The sequence below is a fragment of the Ursus maritimus genome, unplaced genomic scaffold (genome assembly GCF_017311325.1).
Source record: "Ursus maritimus isolate PB19 unplaced genomic scaffold, ASM1731132v1 scaffold_1, whole genome shotgun sequence".
Classification (NCBI taxonomy): domain Eukaryota; kingdom Metazoa; phylum Chordata; class Mammalia; order Carnivora; family Ursidae; genus Ursus; species Ursus maritimus.
This window is the reverse complement of record NW_024423343.1, coordinates 69486549-69512727: the sequence shown is the minus strand read 5'-3', so window position 1 is coordinate 69512727 and position 26179 is coordinate 69486549. Positions and strand designations below refer to the sequence as shown.

At 34.8% G+C, this 26179-nt stretch overlaps 1 protein-coding gene and 1 pseudogene across 1 annotated transcript in view; one reads left to right on the top strand and one right to left on the bottom strand.

Annotated features, from left to right (window-relative positions):
• Positions 1-26179, bottom strand: part of BAZ2B (bromodomain adjacent to zinc finger domain 2B) — a 404062-nt gene that overhangs the window by 236449 nt on the left and 141434 nt on the right. The gene's annotated exons all lie outside the window — the stretch shown is intronic.
• Positions 12926-14258, top strand: LOC103659492 (annotated as a pseudogene).

Here is a 26179-nt window from a genome sequence, read left to right as displayed (position 1 = left end):
TTTATGAAAGACTGAGAATTTAGCATGGACTTACTTACTTGTCTCTTATTTTATTTATCATAAGCAACTTCAGAATAAAGATTGTGTTTAATTAGAATTCTTTTTTTCCAGAGATTAACAGAGTGTTTAGGACATGAAGTATACTCATGAGCTGGAAGAGAAAAACATTTTGAGGGAAAAAATGTCAGAAAAAGACTGGAAATTGGAAGAGAAGAGGTGAAAGATCTTCCTAGAAAACTGGAAATGAGAGGAATACAGAACAGGAGACAGGAATACTGAATGTGGCTGAAGGGTATTTTCAGTGATCTTCAAGAAAATAATTTCAGATAAAAAAATCATAAACAGTTAACAAGACCTCACAGAGGTAAGACAAGAAAGGAGAACTTGTAAGAAATTTGGTATTATAGAACCTAGAACTGCCAAGACAATGTTGAAAAAGAAGAACAAAGTTGGAAAGTTTACACTTTTTTTTCAAGACTTACTACAAAATGACAGCAATTAAAGCCAGTGTGATATTGGTGTAATGCTAGATATTTAGATAAATGAAATGAAATTGGGAATCAAGAAGTAAACCTTTACTTTTTAGTCAATTGTTATTTTTTAAAAGATTTTATTTTTATTTATCTGCCAGAGAAAGAGCACAAGTAGGCAGAGTGACAGGCAGAGAGAGAGGGAGAGGCAGGCTCTCCAAGGAACAGGGAGCCTGATGTGGGGCTCGATCCAAGGACCCTAGGATCATGACCTGAGCTGAAGGCAGACACTTAACCGACTGAGCCACCCAATCACCCCCTGGTCAATTGATAAGAGTGCCAAAATACTACAACAGGGGAAGGGTGTCTTTTCAACAGAAGGGCTAGAACAATAGGATATCCAAGTGCAAAGAATGAAGTTGGACCACTGCCCTACACCATACACAAAAACTAATTCAAAATGGATCAACAAGCCCCCCCAAAAGAGCTAAATTTATAAAAACCTAAGAAAAAAACAGAGGTGTAAATCTTCTTGACCTTGGATTAGACAATGATTTCTTACATATTATGTCAAAAGCAAAAATTATGTCAAAAGCAAAAGCAATTGAAGTCAAAAGCACAAGCAACCAAAGAAAAAAATAGATAAATGAGCTGTATCTAAATGTAAAATTTCTGTGCCTCAAGGGACACCGTCAAGAAAGTAGAAAGACAATAGAATGAAAGAAAATACTTGCAAAGCATTTATCTGATAAAGAAATTGTAGGGGCGCCTGGGTGGCATAGCGGTTAAGCGTCTGCCTTCGGCTCAGGGCGTGATCCCGGTGTTATGGGATCGAGCCCCACATCAGGCTCCTCCTCTGTCAGCCTGCTTCTTCCTCTCCCACTCCCCCTGCTTGTGTTCCCCCTCTCGCTGGCTGTCTCTCTCTCTGTCAAATAAATAAATAAAATCTTTAAAAAAAAAAAAAAATTGTATAAGAGGTTCCTGGGTGGCAGCGTCTGAATCTCGGTTTCAGCTCAGGTCACTGTCTCAGGGTTGTGAGACCGAGCCCTATGTTGGGCTCTACACTCAGTGTAGAGTCTGCTTAAGAGTCTCCCTTTCCCTCTGCTGTTGCCCCCACCCTCCACCCCACTGGCTCACTCTCTCTCTCTAAAATAAATAAATAAAATCTTTAAAAAAATAAATTATATGAAATATATATATTAAAACTCTTAAAACTCAATTTGTTAAAAACCAGTAACATTTTTAAATGGGAAAAGGTTTATGGGGTGCCTGGGTGGCTCAGTCGGTTAAGCATCTGCCTTCAGGTCAGGTCATGATCCCAGGGTCCTGGGATCAAGTCCCACATCGGGCTCCCTGCTCAGCAGAAGCTTGCTTCTCCCTCTGCCTGCCGCTCCCCCTGCTTGTGCTTTCTCTCACTCTCTCTCTCTCTCTCTCTCTGTGTCAAATAAATAAATAAATAAATAAAATCTTTTTAAAAAATGGGAATAGGTTTTTAATAAAAATTTATCTAAAGAAGATATACGAATGAACAATAAGCACATTAAAAGATGCCCAACATCATCAGCCATAGGGGAACTGCAAATCCAAAACACAATGAGATAGACTTCACATGCCTAGAATGGCTAAAATGAAACAGAAAATAACAAGTGTTGGTGAAGATACAGAGATACTAGAGCCTTGGAACATTGCTGGTGCAATTAGTAATGCTGCAGCCACTTTGAAAAATATGTAACAGTTCTGCAATAAATTAAACTGAGTTACCATATCACCCAGCAATTCCTTTCCTAATACCCAAGAGAACTGGAAACATATATCACATAAAAATCTATAGGTGTGCAGGTTTTGTACATGAATGTTCATAGCAGCATTTTACGTAACTGTTTAATATTCATAATTACTCAAAAGTCCATCACTGATAAATCGATAAACAAAATGTGGTATAGCCTTGCAATGAAAGATTATTCAGTAATAACATGAAAGGAAGTACTGATACATATTACAACATGAGTGAACCTAAAAAAAACCATTATGTTATGTGAAAGAAGCCAATCACAAAGACCACATATTGTAAAGTTTCATTTATATGAAATTTCCAGAATAGGAAATTACTGGTTTCTAGGGCCAGTGGGAGTGGGAAATCTGTAAATTATTGGTTTCTAGAGCTCAGAGGAGTGGAAAGTAGAGAGTGAGTTCTAGTTTATATATGGGATTTCTTTATGAGGTGATAAAAGGTCCTAAAATTACACAGAGGTAATGGTTACATAATTCTGTGAATATATATTTAAAAAACCATTGAACTGTATTGTGTATTTACTTAAAAGGTATATTTTACAGGTGAATTATGTATCAATAAACTTAGTTTAAAAAAAAGTTAAGAGACATGTAGGAGATATTCAGAAGCTCCAACATATAATAGGAAGGTCCTAAAAGAAGTGCAGGAAATTATAAAGAAGCAACATTTGAAGAGTTAAATAAGGGAGTGTTTGTTAGAATAGAGGAAGGAATTAGTTTCTCAGATTCAAAGTATATTTTGTGTCCCAAGAAGGATAAGCAAAAATATATTCATATCTAGAAAGATCATGAAAATGAAATTGTGGAACATGAGGTAGAATAAACATGAAATTGCAAAAAAAAAGTCAAAGAGAAAAAGGCATATTACCTCATAAGAAATACTAACAGACATTCCTCAGCAACAAGGGAAACCAAAACACAGTGAAGTAATAGCATCAAAACCAAGAAAGTCTATATAAACTACAACCATTCCTTTAAGATTATTTTTTCTTATTTAGGGGAGGGTAATTTTAAATGCAGATGCTCTTTCTTTCTTGATTATTCATTTACCTGGGTTTATGAGTCCTGAAGCAATCTTGATACTTCATGTTTCTCTAGGAAATTATCTATTTTACATAAGATTTTAAATTTCACATAAAGTTTTTCATTTTATTTTGTTACTTCTCAGGTGCCTGTGATTTTAGTGTTTTTTATGTCTTGATAATTCTTGATGAAAGCAACCCCTTATTACTAATTTCTGTAGTCCTTGATAGTATATCTTACTTTGATATCTTAGTCTGAAATTAATATAATTAATCCAGCTTTCATTTGATTATTTGTAGAAAGTATCTTTTGTACTCTTTTACTTTTAATCTACCATGTTTTATATTTAAAATCACTTTTTCTTCAATAGCATATAGTTGGTTCTTACATTTTTATCCAATCTGAAATATTTCTCTTAATTGAAGTATTAAGATCATTTACATTAAATATAATTATTGATATGACTGTATTTAAATCTACCATCATGCTCATTGTCTTCTATTAGTATTATCTTTTTCCTTTTCCCTCTTTACCTGTTTTCTTTTAGATTAAGTATTTATTTATTTATCATGGAAAAGAGAAAATATCAAGAGGAAAAGACTCATTTTATGAAGCTAGATTAATATTGAAAGTAAAACCAAACCACTTTAGTTGCAAAATCCAAAATAAATGGGTAAATCAAATCCAGAATACTAAAATACTATTCATAAATCAAGACTAAGCAGTTTTTCAAAAAGATTTAGTTATTTATTTGAGAAAGAGAGAAAGCATGCACAAGAGAGCACGTGCACATGTGTGCAGATGGGAGGGACCATGAGGAGGACAAAAGGAGAGGGAGAGAGAGTATCGGGAGAGAGGATCTTAAGCAGACTCTATGCCTATTGCAGAACCTGATGTGGGGCTTGATCCCCATTGCCGAGATCATGACCGGAGCCGAAATCAAGAGTCAGACCCTTAACTGACTGAGCCACCCAGGTGCCCCTAAGCAGTTTTTATTCAGAGAACACAAAGACAGGTCTATTTCCAAAAAGCTATTAATGTTAGTCACAATATTAATGAATTAAAAGGAGAAAATTACAATATCTTCTCAAGAATGCAAAAAAAGTATTCAGTAAAATTCAAATATGTGATTAAAAACTCTTATCCAACTTTGTTGAACGGTAGAAAAGTTCTTTAACATGACAACATATTATTAATGGTAACAAATAACAATTAAAATGAAGAAGCATTCTCAATATGATCAAGAAAAAAAAATGTTTGTTGTTACCATTTCTATTTAATATGGTCCTTTAATTACTAATCAATGAAAAAAGTTAAGTGTATAGGATTTCTGGCTGGCAGCCATGCTGAGATTCCAGCCAACAATGAGCATCAACCACAAGACGTGAATAAAGATTATTAAAAATAATCTCCAGATTATTCCAGCCCACAGCTGTCAGACTTCCAGTCACTCCATCTGAGGCATATGGAAGAAGAAACAAGGAAACTCTGCTAAACCCTGTCTGAATTCCTAACACACAGAAACCACAAAATATAGTCACTATTGTTATTAAGACACTAAATTTTGGGTTATGCAATGGAACAACGGGGAAAGATTTTTAAATAAAAAAAGCATAATCGTAAAGGAAAAAACTGATTAAATTAACAATTTTTAAATTTCTATACAACAAAGACATTTTAATCAAAGTGAAAAGACAAGGCACTGAGAGAAGATAGCTCCAATTCCTTTAACTGTAGAATAACAGACAACCTAAGTTTGAAAAACTGGCCAAGAATATGAACAGGCAAATCACAAAAGAAGAATCTTAGACGACTAGTAAAACATACGAAAGGTATTCAACCAGGCAATGGGAGAAATAAAAATAACAATCAGGAATCACTAATAACCAGTCAGATTGGTAAAAATTTTAAGTCTAATAACATCAAATTCATTAAGGATCAAAGATATGGAAACTTGCATGCATTTTATTATTGCAACTACCCCCTACGTAATGATGTTATCCAGAAAAGCCAACGATCCATGGCAGGGACAGTGGCTCCCAGAACCCACTCTCCAGATATACAGACATCGGGGCCCAGGGGGCACTTGGAAGCAGTGAAGGGGATACACTGAGGGACAGGTGGGTGTGGTCTTCTGGCAGCCATGAGGTCACGGCTGCCCCAAGTTACAACACAGACCTATGGACTATGGAATGTTAATGTACAATCATCAGAGAGCAATTTGTCATTAGATAATCATTTCAAGGTGCAAATCCAATTTTACATATATACTCTTTATAACTCCCACAGCTATGCATAAAAAGACAAGTAGAAGAATGTTTCTTTTGACACTAAGTGAAAAATTATAAACACCCTATATATCCATTATTAGGAGAACAGATAAATTAACTGTATTATATTCACAAAATGAAATACTGTTCAGCAATGAGGATGAATGACTCACAGTACATGAATAAACATAGATAAATATGAAAAACAAAGATTAGTGATAAAAGCAGGCTGGCAAATGATATATACAGTATAATGCTATAAAAGGTTTTAAAACATGCCAAACAATACTGCATAACATATACATGTAAGGTACAAAAATGTACACTTTCTTAGGAGTAATTAACATAAATCTCTCTTCTATGGAGAGAAGAAAGAGAAAGAATGGGATTGGGTAAGTATACATGAGGTTTCGAGTGTACCTATTTTTATTTGTGTAAAGTAAGTTGAAACATATGTGGCAAAAACTTAACATTTATTAAAGCAAGGTGGTAGGTACAGTATAAACATTTTCATTGTATTATTTCATTGTATGTTTGCAATGTTTTAGACATTATTTTTAAGTTTTAAAAAACATTGCAAGGGACTAAGGAGAGGTTGGAGGTTTAAGAAAGTGAAAAGATTTGGTTGGGTAGTAAGGAGGGCATGTATTGCATGGTGCACTGGGTGTTATACGCAACTAATGAATCATCGAGCCTTACATCGGAAACCGGGGATGTACTGTATGGTGACTAACATAATATAATAAAAAATCATTAAAAAGAAAAAAAAAAGAAAGTGAAAAGATTTGGAATCTTGATTGTGGATAATGTACTAAATTCAGTTTATTATAAATGAGTGATACAACTGCCAGTAAAAAAAAAAAAAAAAGTAATTGGATTGCATGGAAGCAATTTATAGAAAGATTCAAAACAGTGCCATTTTAGACAGGTTCCCTGAATACATTTAATAATGTCTATTTCCAAAACATTCTACTTGAATTTCTCTGCCCTATAAAGAATTAGACCATTGTATAATAATAAAAAACAAATCTCTGAGGGAGACTGGCTGGCTTAGTCAGTGAAGCATGCAACTCTTATCTCAGGGTTATAGGTTTGAGCCCCACGTTGGGTGTAGAGATTACTTAAAAATTGAAATCTTTAAAAAAAAATAGAACAGATAAATCTCTGAAACCATAATAAATTTATACAAAAGAATATTTTGTTTCTATTAGCAACTTTTAAAGTTATCTCTATTCTAGAAGACATCTCTTTTCAAAGATACCATAATTAAAATGTAGAGGATTCTGAAGACCAATATTTGAATGGGAAAATCCTTTGATTTGATTAACTAACTGACACAGTTTAAAGAAGATATATAAAAACCCACTTAGGTCTTCCAAACGCTAAACTTCAAAATTATTATGTAACTTCAGGCTTTATTGAAAACGGTTAGAATTTATTAAAAAACAAAAATCTACTTTTTGTAATACCCCTACACTTAAATAATAGAACTAGAACCTCTACTGGATCACTCTGATTTTTGAAGTCTAAGCTTTACAATAATCACCTGCTCTTTCAAGTGAGTATTTAGAGTGAGTAATCATTCCCGACTTTTTGAGAGCAGGAAATGTGTTCTGTGCATCACTGTTTCCTCAATGCTTAATCCATAATAGGTGTTCAATAAATAATTATTTGTTTAATTAATGAAATGAATCTAGCCCCTAGCACAGACACAGCCTCAAATCTCTGTTATAGATTGTACAGCCAAAGCAACCATTGTGGATCAGACCCACTGGTTCTTTCAGCTTAAGATTCTGGAAATTATTTAGACATTACTATCCTCAGGAGTTCCACTCTTTTTTTTCCAGAATTTTGTCTATTTATTTATTTGAGAGAGAGAGTGAGCACCTGCGAGAAGAAGGAGGAGCAGAGAGAGAGGGACAAGCAGACTCTGTATGGAGCACACAGCCAGATGCAGAGATCAGTCTCATGACCCTGAAATCATGACCTGAGCCAAAACCAAGAGTCTGACGCCTAACCAACTGAGTCACCCAGGCACCCCAAGAGCTCTAGTCTTTTTTTTTTAAGATTTTATTTATTTATTTGATAGAGAGAGCACAAGTAAGCAGAGCGACAGGCAGAGGGAGAGGGAGAAGCAGGCTCCCCGCTGAGCAGAGAGCCCAAGGTGGGGCTCCATCTCAGGACCCTGGGATCATGACCCAAGCCAAAGGCAGACGCTTAACCAACTTACCCACCCAGGCGCCCCTGGAGCTCTACTCTTAATATTACCCCCTAGTATCTCAGGGAGTAAGCAAATCATTTGGATCTAAAATTCTCTTTAAGATAGAGGACCAACAGACAGCTTTTTAAAATGTAATAAAAATATTTTTATAAATGGGAATTCATAACTCATTTTATATATGAGCATTCATAATTTTGACTCAAAAAGCCAAGATTCATTGCTAATACTATTCCACATATCCATATAGTATAGGCCAAGTGAAAATGTAAGTTACCAATCATTAGAATTTATTATATTTCATATGCATTTTGATAAGACAGGAATATTAACCTTTTCTTTTTCTTTTTTAAGATTTTATTTTTAGGTAATCTCTACAGCCAATGTGGATTTTGAACTTAGAACCCTGAGATCAAAAGTCACATGCTCTACAGGCTGAGCCAGCCAGGTGCCCCAGGATAACTTCTTTTTTTAAAGTACAGCAATTTATTAATCAAATAACTTTTGCTGATTTTTATCCTGATACATGAGAAAATATCAAAACATTTTAAGAACGCTGAGGACTAAAACTCCAAATTGCAAGGTGCGAGGTGGTAGATGAGAAGCAAACGAAAGTAATAGTACACCATCATATGAAAAGCAAGTCATACACAGAATAAAATTTATTTCTGTACTACATTATCTACTAATTAAAATAATGATGTTAATAATTATAAAACAATTACTAAGTATTTTTAAAGGATGTATTATATGTATAGGACTTTTTCCAGGCAACTAGTCCCTAATTATGTTCGTAAAAAATATAAAACTTAGGTCTACCATATGTTTTTTTCTTTCCCATTTTTAAGTTGTATTAAAATAAACATAAAATTTACCATCTTAGTTTTAAGTGTGCAGTTCAGTGGTACTAAGTACATTCACATTTTTGTGCAGCCATCAACACCATCCATCCCCATAACACCATGTGTTCTTTTAAAGACATTTGTTAACAACATGTTGTTAACAACATCCTGATTGTGTGCAGTACAACTAGTAAGTAAAAGAGTAAAGCAGAAAGAAAGTTCAATGAGTTAATTGCAAAGAATGGAACATAAAGGTGATCACTTACAATGCAAGTATTCTGTAGTATTCTGGCCTGGAATGCATAACCTGAATCTAACTACGAGGAAATATCAGACAACCCTAAATTAGGGGAATTCAATTAAAAAGAAGTGGGGGAGGATATTTTCTTCAAACACATCAATGTTAATGATGATAAAGAAAAGCTATAGAGAAGTTATAGATTAAAGGAAACCAAAGACAGTTAATTGCAAAGCTTGATCCTGGACTGGATTCTGTATTGAATGGAGGAAAAACCACAAAGGACAATAACCATTCAACTAGTAAAAATTAAAATATGCACAGGAGATTAGAGTTTTGTAAACTTTAGATTTTTCTGAAGATGATAACTGTACCCTTATTCTTAATACACACCAAAACATTTAGAGGTAAAGGGCCATCACTCTCAAATGGTTCAGAATGAAAAAGAAAAAGGTGAATTTGGAAAAAGGGATAAAAGCTATACTGGGTGTTCTACTGTTCTTATTCTTGCAGCTTTTTTCCAGCTTGAAATTATATGTAAATAAAGAGTTAAAAATTGTGCCTAATAGGTAGAAGCTACATATGGAATTCTAATTCATAACACTAAGAAATGTAAGAAATTATTAACATGTAACTTACAAAAGTAAAATACAAAAACACATGTAATTTCAAAGCACTGTCAGTTTATCACACCTAAACTGTGAAGTGTCATGAAACTGGATAAATATAATGGGGTCAGTTATAGCAGGATGTTCTGTATCTGGTCAGTAATTTTGATTAAGATTCAGAACTTGTGGGGCGCCTGGGTGGCACAGCGGTTAAGCGTCTGCCTTCGGCTCAGGGCGTGATCCTGGCGTTCTGGGATCGAGCCCCACATCAGGCTCCTCCGCCATGAGCCTGCTTTTTCCTCTCCCACTCCCCCTGCTTGTGTTCCCTCTCTCGCTGGCTGTCTCTGTCTCTGTCAAATAAATAAATAAAATCTTAAAAAAAAAAAAAGATTCAGAACTTGTGGGAAATTACCTCTAGCAATGCTTATTAATATTATAAATGCTGAAAACATTTTTTTGCATCATTGAATTCAGTCCTTGCTGACTAACATTTCATGGGTCAAAATGAATGGGTTTTCTGTTGACTCAGCCAGTGTAGTGATTGACAAACATAATTCAATAACAGCAGAATGAATAAAACGTCAACTTCTGTGTCTGATACTTGCCAGATTCTATCAGTGCTTTATTTTTATTCTATCCTTTTAAAATTATTTTACCTTACTTCTGATTTATTTTCTTCTTTGCTGCTTTATTGTTTTAATTTTTCAGTAGACTTTTTATTTTATGTTTCTCTTTTCTTTTTTCTTTCTTTTTTTTAAATAGGCTCCATATCCAGTACAAAGCTCAATGAGGGGCTTGAACTCACAACCCTGAGATCAAGACCTGAGCTGAGGTCAAGAGTTGGATGGTCAACTGATTGAGCCACCCAAGTATCCCTCATTATTTTTTAATCTTAATTTTCCTTTCAGTTGTAATTTTTATCATTATTATTTTTATTATTATTAGTCTTATTTTATAATGGTGAGAAGGAAGTATGCTAATATGGTTAATACAAATTATGAACATATGAATTGGAATCCTTTTCTTCATCCATTTCTATATTAAGTTTGGACAAAAGTCTAAGCTTTAGTATATTAGAAGTTATACATTCAGACAAAAACTCATTCCCACAATATTAATGTATTTATGCTAAATCATATTTAGACTGCTGAAATAGCATTGCTTTCTCACATTATATACCAACCTTGGTTTTTGCCTTATATAATCATTAATAAACTCTATAAACAATATATGTTACAAGAAGGTAAATTAGACTTTATATTCATGTAAGGGCTTAATGCAGGTAGGAAAAGAATCTTCTGATAGAACTTGAACACTGTCTCCTGTAATTACTTTATAGTATCCTAGCACAATCTTGTTTATCTATTTGAAATTACAATTTATAAAGATAATTTATATTTTTTCATATTACTTAATATATCAATGAGGTACATAGAGCAAGTATCATCACAGAAAAGGAAACTGAAGCTTACAGACAGATTAGATTTACCAACATTATATAGACACCAAAGTGACAGACTACAAAGGACTTAAATTCCAAAATGTCCCAAACCTAAACAATGGGAAGGACTTCTCTTGGTCATGTCACAGGAGCAAATGAAAAGAAATATGAAAAGTTGTTATGCAGAACCCAAAGCAGCAGTATTTTGGGTTACATACTACTGCATCTAAATCATCAAAATTATCTCTATAATACCAGCTAGATACCTCATAGAACCATTGGCACACTGGCACTTCATTTTGTCTGCTCCACAATGAGCAAATATGTTCTACTTCCAAAATTTCTACTACACCAAAAACAATGAATCAGACAATGATTTTTTAAAGCTTTTTGTTTTGAACTGATGGTTACCAGAGGGGAGATGGGTGGGGATGGGGATGGGGGAAATAGGTGATAGGGATTAAGGAGTGCACTTGTTGTGATGAACACTGGGTGATGCATGGAAGTGTTGAATCACTGTATTTGTACACCTGAAACTAATATGACACTATATGTTAACTATTCTGGAATTAAAATTTTAAAAAGATAAAAGATTTCAAAAAATAAAAGCTTTTTGTTTGGGTCAGGTATAGAAGAACCAACAGGAGAGCAAACAGTAAATAATACTATAATATACATCAGTTCTGACTCTTTTTTTTCCCTTAAATATTTTATTTATTTATTAGAGAGAGACAAAGAGCATGAGCAGGGAGTGGGCAGAGGAAGAGGGAGAAACAGGTTCCCCACTGAGCAGGGATCCTGACGTGGGGCTGAAACCCAGGACCCTGGGATCATGACCTGAGCCGAAGGCAGATGCTTAACCGACTGAGCCACCCAGGTGTCCCCTGACTCTTCAAGATAAGCTCTTCACTGAGAAGTTTTTTAGCCCGAATCATTGTAATTATAATCTAGAACCAATAAAGTAAAGGATCAAATGTGTTAGGAATAAGGAATGAAGACTGAAGAGAGCCATGGAAAACATTGGTCCACTACACGGGGATATTCTTACCCTTGCAACCAATCAAAAAACATTCATTGTTGCAGAAGAACAGCTAAAAGAGAATGAGCACAGCCACTCCTCAGCATTCACCTCTGACCCAGATTCCAAAGAGTGGTCAGTGCTTGCTCTGATTTTGGGGTGTGGTTGGAGAGAGAATCTCTCAAGGTGGCAATATAGAAGGAGAAACATTATAGGAAAGATAAACACCAATCTCCTTAGGGATTTTTCGCAGCTATAAAATAATAGCAACAGAGGCTGTAATTGTTTGTAGGGGTGGTAAGGGGTTGGGAACATATATGCATACACAGTCTTATCAGATAAAATGCCCTTAGACAGCAGAGCAAATTTTCAAAATTATCTCTCACCAAGTAGGTACTCCAAAGTGGAAGTAAAGGAGCACCTGGCTGGCTCTGGAACGTGCAAGTCTTGATCTTGGGGTTGTGAGTCCCACGTTGGGTGTAGACATTACTTAAAAATAAAATAAAGTGGGAGTAAAAATAGAATTGGGGCCTGGGCAGCCAGTTTTTCCAAAGGTATGAGCCTCCATACGAATGCAATGGTCACAAAGAAAACAAAATAACAATCAACAAAAACAAAGATCCAGTTCCCTCCCTATCCTCTCAGGCTGTTGAATGAGGAACTAAGTGACTGAATAAACTTGTATTATCAAAGCCTTCAAGATACAAAATAGTACCCAGATAAACAGGGAAAGAAGTCAAGAAGAATCTACCTGTATATTCTTAAGCAAATAGTAGGTCTTTATAAATCTGCCCTTATATGGAAGATGACTGAACCAGAAGAAAAAGCTGGATAAAAATTTTGCCTTTAAAAGTCATGAAATAAACCCAGTATGTGAGAGATCATTGAAGAAAACATACACCAGGAAACAAGAATGAATGACTACTTTCTACTCCCAGGAAAATTTCACTCTATATGTTGTAAAATGAAATAAAAACAGGATGAATTAAAATATGTTAATTTAGTCCAACGCCAGTCGAAACTCAACGGATTAATTTCTGAAAATGACAAAAGTGGTCAAAATATACCTGAAAAAACAACTAATAGAAGAATTCTGAAATAAGTGAGCAAAGATGAGAGGTCTGTCCTAAGAAATATCAAAACTTATACAGTTAGTGATTAAAATTGAAGAACTGAGGAAGAAATAAGAATATGAAAGAAACCCTTTCAGCAACTTGAGCAGTGCCATGACAGTCAGCAAGAACAAGAGCCTTAAGAAAGGTGGCAGAAAGGAAGGCAAGAAGAAAGTGGTTGATTTATTTTCTAAGAAAGATTGGTATGATGTGAAAGCACCAGCGATGTTCAATATAAGAAATATTGGAAAAACAAACACTAGTCACAAGAACTCAAGGCACCAAAGTCACATCTGATGGCCTCAAGGGTCGTGTTTTTGAAATGAGCCATGCTGATCTGCAGAATGATGCCGCTGCATTTAGAACTGAGGAAGATCAGGGCAAAAACTGACTAATTTCCTTGATATCGTTCTTACCTATGACAAAATGTGCTCTACGGTCAAAAAACAGCAGACCATGACTGAAACACATGTTGATGTCAAGATGGTTACTTTGTCTATTTTGTGTTGGTTTTACTAAAAACCACAACAATCAGATTTGGAAGACCTTACGCTCAGCACCAGTAGGTCTGCCAAATGTGGAAAAAGGTGATGGAAATCATGACCCAAGAGGTGCAGACAAATGACTTGAAAGAAGTGGTCAATAAATTGAATCCAGACACCATCAGAAAAGACACAGAAAAGGCTTTCTAGTCTATTTATCCACTCCATGATGTCTTTGTTAGAAAAGTAAAAATGCTGAAGAAGCCCAAGTTTGAATTGGGAAATCTCATGAAGCTTCATGGTGAAGGTCGTATCCTGGAAAAGCTACTGGGGATGAGACCAATGCTAAAGTTGAATGACCTGATGGATATGAGCCACCAATCCAAGAATTTGGCAGACCTCCTGGTACTGAGCATAAGAGGTCTTCCTCAACTGTAAAATGGAACAGATATAGATCCTATATTAAGGATGAAATAAATATATGCCAAGTCCTCTAACAGCATAATAATGTTAACAGAAAATTTACAGAAAAAAAACAAAAACAAAAACAAAAAAAAAAAAAACCAAGAGTTTCCAGTGGAGCAGGCAATGTTTGATCTCCAGGTTGTGAGTTTGAATCCCATGTTGGGTGTAGAGTTAACATTTAAAAAAAGTGGCCATTACCTAGAAATATATTAAATCTGACTAATAATCAAAGACATATAAATTTGAACAATCTTGAGTCATCATTATGCACCAGAATATCAAAGATTTAAAAAAAAAAAAAAAAGTACCCGGAATTGAATAAGATGTGGCAGCAAGTACACTCTCATATAATTTTAGAGAGAGTATAAATTGCTACCATTGTTTGGAAAGCCGTTTGGCAACAAGTACCAAAATTCTGATCCAGCAATTTCTCTTTCAGGAATTACACTACAAAAATAATCACAAGAGCGTAAAGGCAAATCTACAAAAATGTTCAAGTGGGAACTATTCATAATGTGGAAAACTTTGAGCCCATCCAAATGTCTATTAATGAGCATTAATTAAATTACAGTATATCCATAAAATGACTTTGTAGTCATTAAGAAGTGATTTATATTTTCTATATTCATGAGAAGAAAACATACTTTCTTGAGTAAAAGGGAAAATTACAAGTCAATAGAGTATGGCCTTGTATTTATAAATGTATGTATGTATACTTACAAAGAAGAAAGTTTAATTTAGTACAATGTTAAAGTGCTTACCTCCAGAAAGAAGGATTGTCACTAATTACCTACCAAGATATCGCATGTTGATATAAAGAAAACCCTAAAAACATGCAAGCATTAACTTTTCCTAGTATCAACACATGAAAACTATTTTTTCCCTTATAAAAAATCCTAGTACATAAGGTTCCTATTTGAATTCAGGAAAAAGTACTAAATGAAGACTAAAATCAAAGCATCAGGAGTAACATGGAAAAACAGTCAAGAAACTGAGAGTATGTTCCAATTTTCCACTTACTCAAGTCTCAATTTCATTATAAGTAAAATAAGAAGATTGACTAGAGCTCCAAATATATTTAATGGAGCATCAATGATACGACATGCTCTTTGGAAGAATTATATGCTCCATGAAAATAAAGGTTCTATTGATACAATAAGTTCAGGAAATTCTTCACACCATTTACCTTCTCTGAAGAATCATAATGCACTGTACTGCAGAAAAGAAAATATTAAACTTTGTATAACCCACCATTTCTCACAATTAGACGAACTAAATGTCTGTCAATAGAGGAATAATTAAAAGATACATCATAGAGTGATTTTTACAAAGAAAACATTTTATATACTGATATGGTAGATTTCTGGGACACAAGATAAAAAAGATAAACTACAGAATAATACATATATTAACTAGTTTTTGTTAATTTAGATTTCGTATATATATGTAGTCATATGCATATAAAAAGGTCTAAAAGAATACACAGCAAACTTTTTAAGAGTGATTCTAGAAATAGCAATTGGCAGAGTCAAAGGGGAATATATTTAACTGATAGACTTAAGTGTATCTTTAAATGATCTTAAATGTATCTTTAAAAGATCTTAAATGTATCTTTCTGGGAGCACCTGGGTGGCTCAGTCCATTAAGCATCTGACTCTTGGTTTCCACTCAGGTCACAGTCTCAGGATCCTGGGATCAAGCCCCACACATCGGGCTCCCTGCTTGGCGGACAGCCTGCTTCTTCCTCTCCCTTTGCCACTCCCCCCGCTTGTACTCTCTCTCTTGCTCACTCTCAAATAAATAAATATAATCTTTAAAAAAATACAAGTTAAAAAACTTAAATGCTCAAAATAATCAACAGATAAAGAAATGATTAAATATCAACTCAAGACAATGTTTTAATGTTATCTATTTTATGAATTGCCTACATTTCATAAGAATTTTGAAAGTTAACAAAATAGTGTAGAGTACATAGCAACCAAAAAAGTACCTATAAACATAAGGGGAAAAATTCCAATGTGTAATTCTGTCATGATTATACCTGTATAAAATGAGAAGTATATTCTATTATAAATTGAACAGATGTAATACAACCATGTGTGCTAAATACTGAAGAAACAGACACAGAAGTTGCAGCACTTGCCTCTCAAGAAGCTTAGAGTCAAGCGTAATAAAGACAATCAATTGTAATAGTAAAATGAGATTCATTTATTCCACCCACACAAAAAACATATTCAGGGTCTATTACGTGCCAAGTGCTGTTTAGATGTTATTCATCCATAGAAAGAAAAACAAAAAATAATTCTTGCCTTCTTTAGGAGAGAAAACTACAATAAAAATATTTGAAAGCCTTAAGTGGGAAGGGAAAAAACACAACAAAAAAAGGGATAGGGAGTGCAGGGTGGAGGGTTTGTAATTTTGGTTAGGGTGTGAAAGGAAAGAGTTCTGCAAAAGAATACTTTGGAGTAATGGCTTGAAAGAGCTGAGAACAATCCATAAGGTTATTTGAAGAAAAAGCAAATGCAAATGTTTTAAGGCAAGAGTTTATCTGTTATGTATACAAGACACACCAAGGAGTCTAATGTAGCTGGCCCAGAGTAAACTACAGGAAATGTAGTAAGAAGTGACATGAGACTGGTAAGGAGCTATAAGAAAGATCACATGGGGCCTTTTAGGCCCCTGCATAAACTCTAAATCATATGGGCTGGTTGACTGGTTGCTTGCTTGCTTTTACAGATTTTATTTTTTAGAGCAGTTTTAGGTTCACAGCAAAATTGATAGGATGGTAGAGATTTCCCTGGCCCCACACACGCATACCTATTAACAACATGCTCCATCAAAGTGGCACATTCATTAAAATTTATGAACCTACACTACACATCACTATCATACAAGTCCATACTTTACATTAGGGTTCACTCTTGATATTATACATTCTATGGGTTTGGACAAATATATAATGACATGCATCTTCCAATAGAATATCATACAGAGTAATTTTACCACCCTAAAAATCCTTTGTGCTGCACCTAATTCATCCCTCCTACCCTTCGAACCTCTGGCAAACAACTGATCTTTTTACTATCCCCAGTTTTGCGTTTTCCAGAATGTCATATACTTGGAATCATACAGTCGTAGCCTTTTCAGATTAGCTTCTTTGACTCAGTAATATGCATTTAAGGTTCCTCATATGTCTTTCCATAGTTTGATAACTTATTTCATTGTAATACTGAGGAACAGTCCATTTCTGGATTATTTATCCATTCACCTACTAAAGGAGATCTGGGTTCCTTCTAGGTTTTGGTAATCCTGAATGAAACTTCAACCTTTTTCATGGACATAAGTTTTCAACTAATTGAGTAAATGCCAAGGAGCATGATTGCTAAAATGTATGGTTAGAACATGGTTCGTTTTGTAAGAAATTGCCAAACTGTATTCCAAAGTGGCTGTACCATTTTGCATTCCTACCAGCGATAAATGAGAATTCCTGTTGCTCCACATTCTCTCCAGCATTTGATGTTGTCATTATTTCAGATTTTGGACAATCTAATAGCTGTGCAGTAGTATCTCGTTGTTGTAGTTTGAATTTCCCTGATGACATATGATGTAGAGCATTTTCAAGTCTTTATTTGCCATAATGATTTCTTTGGTGAGCTATCAAGATCTTTGGCCCCTTTTAAAATTAGGTTGTTTGTTTTCTTATTATTGAGTTTTAAGAGTTCCTTGCTCGCTTTGGATAATGGTCCTTTATCAGATGTGTCTTCTGCAAATATATTCTCTCATTCTGGGTCTTGTCTTCTCATTCTTTTGTAATTGTCTTTCGCAGACAGAGTTTTGAATATTAATGAAGTTGAGCTTAACAATTACTTCTTTCATGAATCACGGCTTTAGTGTTACAACTAAAAAGGGATGACCAGGGCGCCTGGGTGGCTCACTCATTAAGTGTCTGCCTTCGGCTCAGGTCATGATCCCGGGGTCCTGGGATCAAGACCCAAATCGGGCTACCTGCTCAGCGGGAAGCCTACTTCTCCCTCTCCCACTCCCCCTACTGGTGTTCCCTCTCTCGCTGTGTCTGTCCAATAAATAAATAAAATGTTTTTTAAAAAAAATTAAAAGGTATGACCATACCCAAGGTCATCTAGGTTTTACCCTATGTTATCTTCTGCAAGTTTTATAGTTTTGCTTTCTCATTTTTAGGTCTGTGATTCATTTTAGGTTAGTTTTTATAAAGGATGTAAAATCTGTGTCTAGATTCATTTTTGCATGTGAAGGTCCAATTATTACAGCACCATTTTCTGAAAAGACTATCTTTTCTTCATTTTATTATTGCTTTGCTTTGTCAAAGATCAACTGATTTTATTGATGTAGATCTATTTCTGGGTTTTCCAATCTGTTCCATTGATCTATTTGTCTATTTTTGTGCCAATATCACACTGTCTTGATTTCTGTAGGTTTACTGTATATCTTAAAGTTGGGTAATATCAGTCCTCCAACTTTAACATTGAGAATGTTAAATTTGAGATGCCTAATAAACTGTAGGTATAGGTGCCAAAAAAGCAGTTGGTATGAGAGCTTGAGTTCAGAGGGGAAAAACTCCAGGCTTATAAATTTATTCCATTAAAAAAAAAGAAAAGATCCTTCTTAAACCCTTCCAAAAAATAGAAGAGGAGGAGGGAACACTCCCAAATTCATTTTATGAGACCAGCATTACCCTGATAAAAAAAAGTAAGACAAGGACACTTCAACAAAATTACGGGCCAATGTATCTGATGAACAGAAATGCAAAAATCCTCAACAAAATATTAACAAACCAAAATCAACAATATAGTAAAAGAATCATACATCATGATCAAGTGGGATTTATCCCTGGGATACATGGATGCTTCAACATCCATGTATCAGTCATGTAATACACCACATTAATAAAATAAAGGATAGAAATCATATGATTATCTCAATAGATGTAGAAAAAGCATTTGACAAAATTCAGCAACTACTTATGATTAAAAACTCTCAACAAAATGGGTATAAAAGGAATGTAACTCAACATAATAAAGGTCATATATGACAATCTCACAGCAAACCTCATTCTCAATTGTGAAAAGCTAGTTTTTCCTCTAAGACCAGGAACAAGACAAGAGAGAGACAAGTACGACATTTCTCCCCACTTTTATTCAACATAGTATTGGAAGCTCTAGCCAGACCAGTTAGGCAAGAAAGAAAAATAAAAAGCATCCAAATCAGAAATGGAAAAGTAAAACTGCCTCTGTTTGCAGATGACAAGATACTAAAAATAGAAAATCCTAAAGACTCCAACAAAAAACTACTAGAAGTAATAAATAATGAAATAAATTCAGTAAAGTTATAGGATACAAAATCAATATACAAAAAACTATTTAATTTCTATACACAAATAACAAACTATCACAAAGAGAAATTAAGAAAATGACCTCATTGGGGCGCCTGGGTGGCACAGCAGTTAAGCGTCTGCCTTCGGCTCAGGGCATGATCCCGGCGTTCTGGGATCAAGCCCCACATCAGGCTCCTCCGCTATGAGCCTGCTTCTTCCTCTCCCACTCCCCCTGCTTGTGTTCCCTCTCTCACTGGCTGTCTCTATCTCTGTCAAATAAATAAATAAAATCTTAAAAAAAAAAAAAAGAAAACGACCTCATTTATAACTACATCAGAAAGGAAACAAACCAACCAACCTAGGAATTAATTTAATCAAGGAGGTGAAAGACCTGCACACTGAAAACTATAAGACACTGAAGACAACACAAATAAATGGAGAAAACATTCCATGCTTACAAACTAGAGGAATTAATACTGTTAACATGCCCATACTACTCAAAGCAACTTACACATTCAATGCAACCCCTATTGAAATTCCAATAGCATTTTTCACAGAAATAGAACAAAGTCTAAAATTTGTATGTAACTACAAAAGACTCCAAATAGCCAAAGGAATCTTGAGAAGGAGGAACACAGCTGGAGGCATCACACTTTCTTGATTTCAAACTATATTACAAAACTATAGTAATCAAAATAGTATGGTATTGGCATAAAAACAAACCAAGACACAAAGATCAATGGAACGAAATTGAAAGCCCAGAAATAAACCCATGCATATACAATCAACTAATTTGTGACAAAGGAGACAAGAATAAACAATGGGGAAAGGACAATCTCTATAATAAATGGTATTGGGAAAACTGGATGGCTACCTGCAAAAGAAAGAAACTGGATCACTATCTTACACCATACACAAAAATCAACTCAAAATGGATTAAAGACTTGAACATAAAACCTGAAACCACAAAACTCCTAGAAGAAAACATAGGTGGTAAGCTCCTTGCAACTGATCTTAGCAATCATTTTTTTGGATTTGACACCAAAATCAAAGGCAACAAATGTAAAAGTAAACAAGTAGGACTAAATCAAACTAAGAAGCTTCTATACAGCAAAGGAAACCATCATTAAAAAAAAAAAAGAAGAAAAGAAAAAAAAAGGCAACCTACTGAGTGGGAGAAAATATTTGCAAATCATATATCTGATAAGAAGTTAACATCCAAAATATAGAAAGAATTCCTACAACTCAGTAGCAAAAAAAGAAACTATCTGATTTAAAAATGGGCAGAGGATCTGAATAGACATTTTTTTCAAGAAGATATGTAGATGATCCACAGGTGCTCAACATCAATGATCATCAAGATGATGCAAATCAAAACCACAATGAGGTATCACCTCATACCTGTTAGAACGGCTATTATCAAAAAACAAGAAATAACAAGCGCTGGCAACGATGTACAGAAAAAGGAACCCTCATGCACTGTTGGTTAAGAATGTGAATTGGTGCAGCCACTATGGAAAACAGTGTGGAGGTTCCTCAAAAATGAAAAATAGAACTACCATATGATCTAGCAATTCCAATTCTGAGTATTTATTAGAAGAAAATAAAAAATACTAACTCTCACCCCTAGATATATATGTTCACTGCAGCATTGTTTACAATAGTCAAGAAGCAACCAAAGTGTGCATTGATGGATGAATGGATAAGGAAAATGTATATATGTACAATGAGGTATTACTCAGCCATAAAATAGAAATATTGCCATTTGTGACAAAATGGATGGACCTTAAGGGCATTATGCTAACTGAAATAAGTAAGAGAAAGAAAAATACCATATGATCTCACTTATATGCAGAATCTAAAAAAAAAAGAAAGAAACGCAGCTCATACATACATACATACATACTGAGAACACATTGACAGTTACCAGACACAGGAGTGGGGGAATAGGTGAAATGGGTGAAGAGGTCAAAAGTTACAAACTTCCACTTATGATGTAATATAAAGCATGGTAACACAGATAGTAAATTATATTGCATATTTGAAAGTTGCTGAGGGAATATATCTTGAAAGTTCTCATCACAAGAAAAAAAAAACTTTTAACTATGTGTGGTGACAGATGTTAACCAGACTTAATGGGGTGATTATTTCACATCATATATAAATATCATTAAATATGTTATACATCGATTACACCTATATCATTAAATATGTTATACATCATTTACACCTCAATAGAAAAAGACTGCTTAAAAATGGAATAAGCAACACTGGGAGTCATTAGCATTTCAATGCCATCTAAATACAGGGGGTTGGATTATTTCCCTAAGACAGTTATAGTGAAAGAACAGAAGTTGTGCAAGGAGTAAGGCCTGGGGCATGGGTGGAGACTTGAAGAGAAACCAGCAAAGAAAGGGAAAATAGAAAACTAGGAGGAAAAACAAAATAACAAAACTGTGGAAGGGAAAGGGAAAGAAAGTTTAAAGAAGGATAGAGTAATAAACTTCGTTAAATGTAACAGGTCTAGTCAAGAAAGTGAGAATTGAGAACTAACTTAAGTCACAGAGGTCATCAGGGACACTGACAAGAACAGTTTTGTGGAGTTGTTCCCAAGCAAAAGCATGACTAAAGCCAGACGAAGAAAGAACGGTAGGAGAGGGGGGCCTGGGTGGCTCAGTCGGTTAAATGTCCAACTCTTGGTTTCAGCTCTGGTTGTGATCTCAGGGTCAGAAGACTGAGCCCCACGGCAGGCTCCCCCCTCAGCGCGGAGTCTGCTTGGATTCCCCTCCTGACATTGTGCTCTCTCTCTCTCTCTCAAATAAATAAATCTTAAAAAAAAAAAAAAAAAAAGAACGGTAGCAGAGTTTTATTTGCTACGTATAATAAATATATACATATAATATGTATAATACTCTTACATTATACGTAGCAAATAAAACTCTGCTGAGTGAAAAGCAGAGAATTTATGGCAATAATGAAGGAAATGAAAAGAAGGATCTTTTTTTCCGAGTATGTTGTGGTAATAAACCAAGAAAGGGAAATATGATGATGCAAAAGGGAGATGTGAGTAATACGAAGCAACTATAGGAAAACAAAAGAAATTATATCCATCTAATAAACCCCAGGCTGGAGTATGAGAGCAGAAAGGTGACTGTACTGGGATTGACCCCCAGAACTACTTTCGGGCAGATCTCTTTGAGATATCTCTCAAACAAAATTTAATTTGATGATGGATTGGGTGATAAACACTAGGCACATGGAACAAAAAAGTTTTGCAAAGGCAAAAATCTTATTGGCAATTATTTCTTTCTCTTTCCAGTTGGCCATTATATTTTCACTCCCACTATTTGATTTGCATGCCTAGGAAATCTTGTTTGTTCTGAAATGTATTAAGGCTAGTAATACTTGGGGCGCTTGGATGGTTCAGCTGGTTAAGCATCTGCCTTCCGCCGGCCGCGGGTCAACATTCCAGCATCCTGGAATCAAACCCAGCGTCAGGATCCCTGCTCAGCGGGGAGCCTGCTTCTCCTTCCGCCTCTGCCCCTCCCCCTATTAGTGCGCGCGCGCTCTCCTTCCCTCTCTCAAATAAAACTAAAATCTTTTTTTAAGAAGGCTAGTAATATTTGATACTGTTTTTGTGTAATTTCATTAATTATAACATAATGAAATGAGTGCAAAAAGAAAGGTTATTTCCCTGAAAATGGAATGCTTCTGAAAAATTTGATAAAAATGTTTTCTTAAAGTTACTGTTAATTAGACTACGTAAGATAAGCAGACAAGCATACATACTGACAGAAGACATCATAAAAATATACACGGACTCTGCACCCAGAAAGCTTTGTAAGAGTCTAAGTTATTTCTCTTTAAAGAATCTGATAGGAAACTTCTATTTTGGAGGGGTGGGTTCAGTAAAGACACAATGATTTCCACTTAAAGAATCCATCCTCAAATAAAAAGTACAAGTTCGCCCCCGCATAAACAGATTTTTTTTTTAAAAGATCACAAATAAATGCGAAAGTTTTGGGTTATTAAATGTTTACATGTATATGTACATATGTGCATATATATATCTTTGTAATGATTTCCCATTTTAACCATTTGATTGAATAGCTATCACCTCCAACTGCACTGGATAAGTTTCTGTTACTGTAAATCTGGCAAACAATGGTTAGAAGTCATTTTTTAAAATTTAAGCATACATACTAGAAATACGCTAGATAAGATGGTTAACATACTTTCCCTTTCTCCTTAAATAAGTAAGAGTCTGTCTTTTTCCTGATACTCAGAATCATCGAACAAAATCACTTAGATATTTCCTACATATTAGTTTTATAACTGTAATACAGTGATGCCCTCATTAAATGATGAAGTCTAGGGCACCTGGGTGGCTCAGTCAATTAAGCGTCTGACTCTTGATTTCAGCTCAATTCATGAACTAAAGTCATGAGATGGAGCCCCAGACTGGGCTCTGCACTAGGCGGGGAGTCTGCTACAGATTCTCACTCCCTCGTCCTCTCCCCTCCCCCAACTCTTCATCGATCTCCTCTTTCTCTCTCTAAAATGAATAAATAAATCTTTAAAAAAATAAAAATAAATAAATGACTAGGACTTTGTCCCTGTGCTTAACCGCAGCAAACTTCTTTCAAGTTTTCCCCATCTCTCTTACCAGAAGTTCTGTCAGCTGTGACTTGCTTGCTGCCCGAAGGCTTACTTAAAAATAATCTTTTTGGGGTGCCTGGGTGACTCGGTTGGTTAAGCACCTGCCTTGCCCTCAGGTCATGATATCAGGTTCTGGAGATGGAGCCCCACATTGGGCTCTGTGCAGGGTGTGTAGCCTGCTTAAGATCCCCTCTGCCCCTCCCTGCTCATGCACTCTCTCTCTCTCAAAAAAAAAGGGCTAACTAATCTTCAGTTGAAACCACTTCATCAACTTCAAGCTTATAAATTTCTTACTTAAAAAAAATTAAGCGAGATCAATAATTATTCTCCCTGTTACATATCCAAATACTACTGGTATATATGAATTGGTCATTTTGTTTTGTTTTTAAAGATTTTATTTATTTATTTATTTATTTGAGAGAGAGAGAGAGAGAGAGCATGACCTGAGCCAAAGGCAGATGCTTAATCGACTGAGCCACCCAGGGGCCCCTGAATTGGTCATTTTGAACATTAAAAAACTTAATCACATATCATAAGGATAACTAAAAATATATTGAAAAATTAAAATTATTCTACATAAAATAGACTGGCATAATATAAGCTCTAAAACTAAATAATATAAATTAATGTATAAAAGCTTGAATTTAGAGGGGATGTGCTAAATGGGTGATGGGTATTAAGGAGGGCACTTGTGATGAGCACTGGGAGTTATGTATATGTGACAAATCACTAAGTTACACTTCTGAAACTAATATTACACTATATGTTAACTAAAATTTAAATAAAACTTGAAATATTAGGGGAAAAAACCTTGAATTTAGATGTTCAGTTAAAATTTTGATCCTACAATGTTTTACATGTTGAAGTTCATTATTAAGATAGCATCCCTCTCCTCCTTCAACTACATCATCCACAATGCCAGTAGAGATACGTTTCTAAAACTGGAATCTGACTAAATCTTATGTCCCTCTCCTCCTTTCTAAAAACTTAACTTTAAGAAAGCCCACATTAGTGATGTCCCATCACCCGCAAGTTTCTTCATCACTTGTTAGTCTGATCTTCCAACATTATTTGCTAGCACTATACTTTACCACTTTGCCCACGTGAACATACTTCAACTAGTTCTTTAAAAATCTGCGAAGATTTCAACTTGTTTAATCATGAATAAGTACTGACTATGATTATATTACCAATTTTAAGGTCCAGTGCTATGTTGCAAACATGTAACTTTTAGATGATAAAATGCAGTCCTTGCCCTCAGGGTATAACAATATGCTGACTTTCTCCCTAAAATATTTCCCATCTCCTCAGAGCTACTTCTTTACATTAAATCTAATTCTTCTGATGTACTTATCATACTTTACTGTAATTATTTACTTGACTGTTTCCCTGCTAGCCTGTGAACAGAGAGAAAAGTAACAGTGTTATGGATCTCTACACTCTCAGCACCTAGCCAAATGAAGTACCAACAGTAGTTGTTCAATGCTGCAATGAATGGTATGCAGTATAGCGTGATCAAAAAAAATTAAAATTGCCAGTAAAAGGAAAATATCTTTGATATATACACCTGTCATTATATAAACATATTTGAATAAGCTTTAATTTTAATCTACAGTATAAAAAGTATTAGACACATCTATGAATTAATTATGAGTCATCTTAAGAAATAACAACTCCAAAATAAGATTTTAGCCCAGTGTTTTACAGGCGCTACTAATATCTTGGACCGGACAATTCTTAATCGGGATGAGGCTTCTTCAAACCGTGCTGATGATTACATTGGCTGGTCCTGTCCTCTCAGTGTCAGTAGCTCCCTTAAATCATTGTGAAAAATCAAAACATCCTACATATTTGAAGATGTCCCCTAGGTGAGTAATTTTCCTCTGAGAAACCCTGCTTAGTTTTGTGACTTTGCTCAACTTTATTTACAAGAAAGTCAATTATTTTAAATAGAATAGTTGATGCACATATCTAAAACTAAAAATTAAAACATATGTAAAGTTTAAAATTTAATACGAAACCAGTTTTTCAAATATAAGTAAAGATTTAATATCTTTAGCCACTCTATCTTAGGGAGATATACATAAACGCAAAAGGCTAAATAATCTAAGCGCAGGAAAAAACCATGAAGTGTCTAATTTTCATTGGGAAAAAATAAGAAAATTTTTCTAACTACTAACACCAGTTTTTTA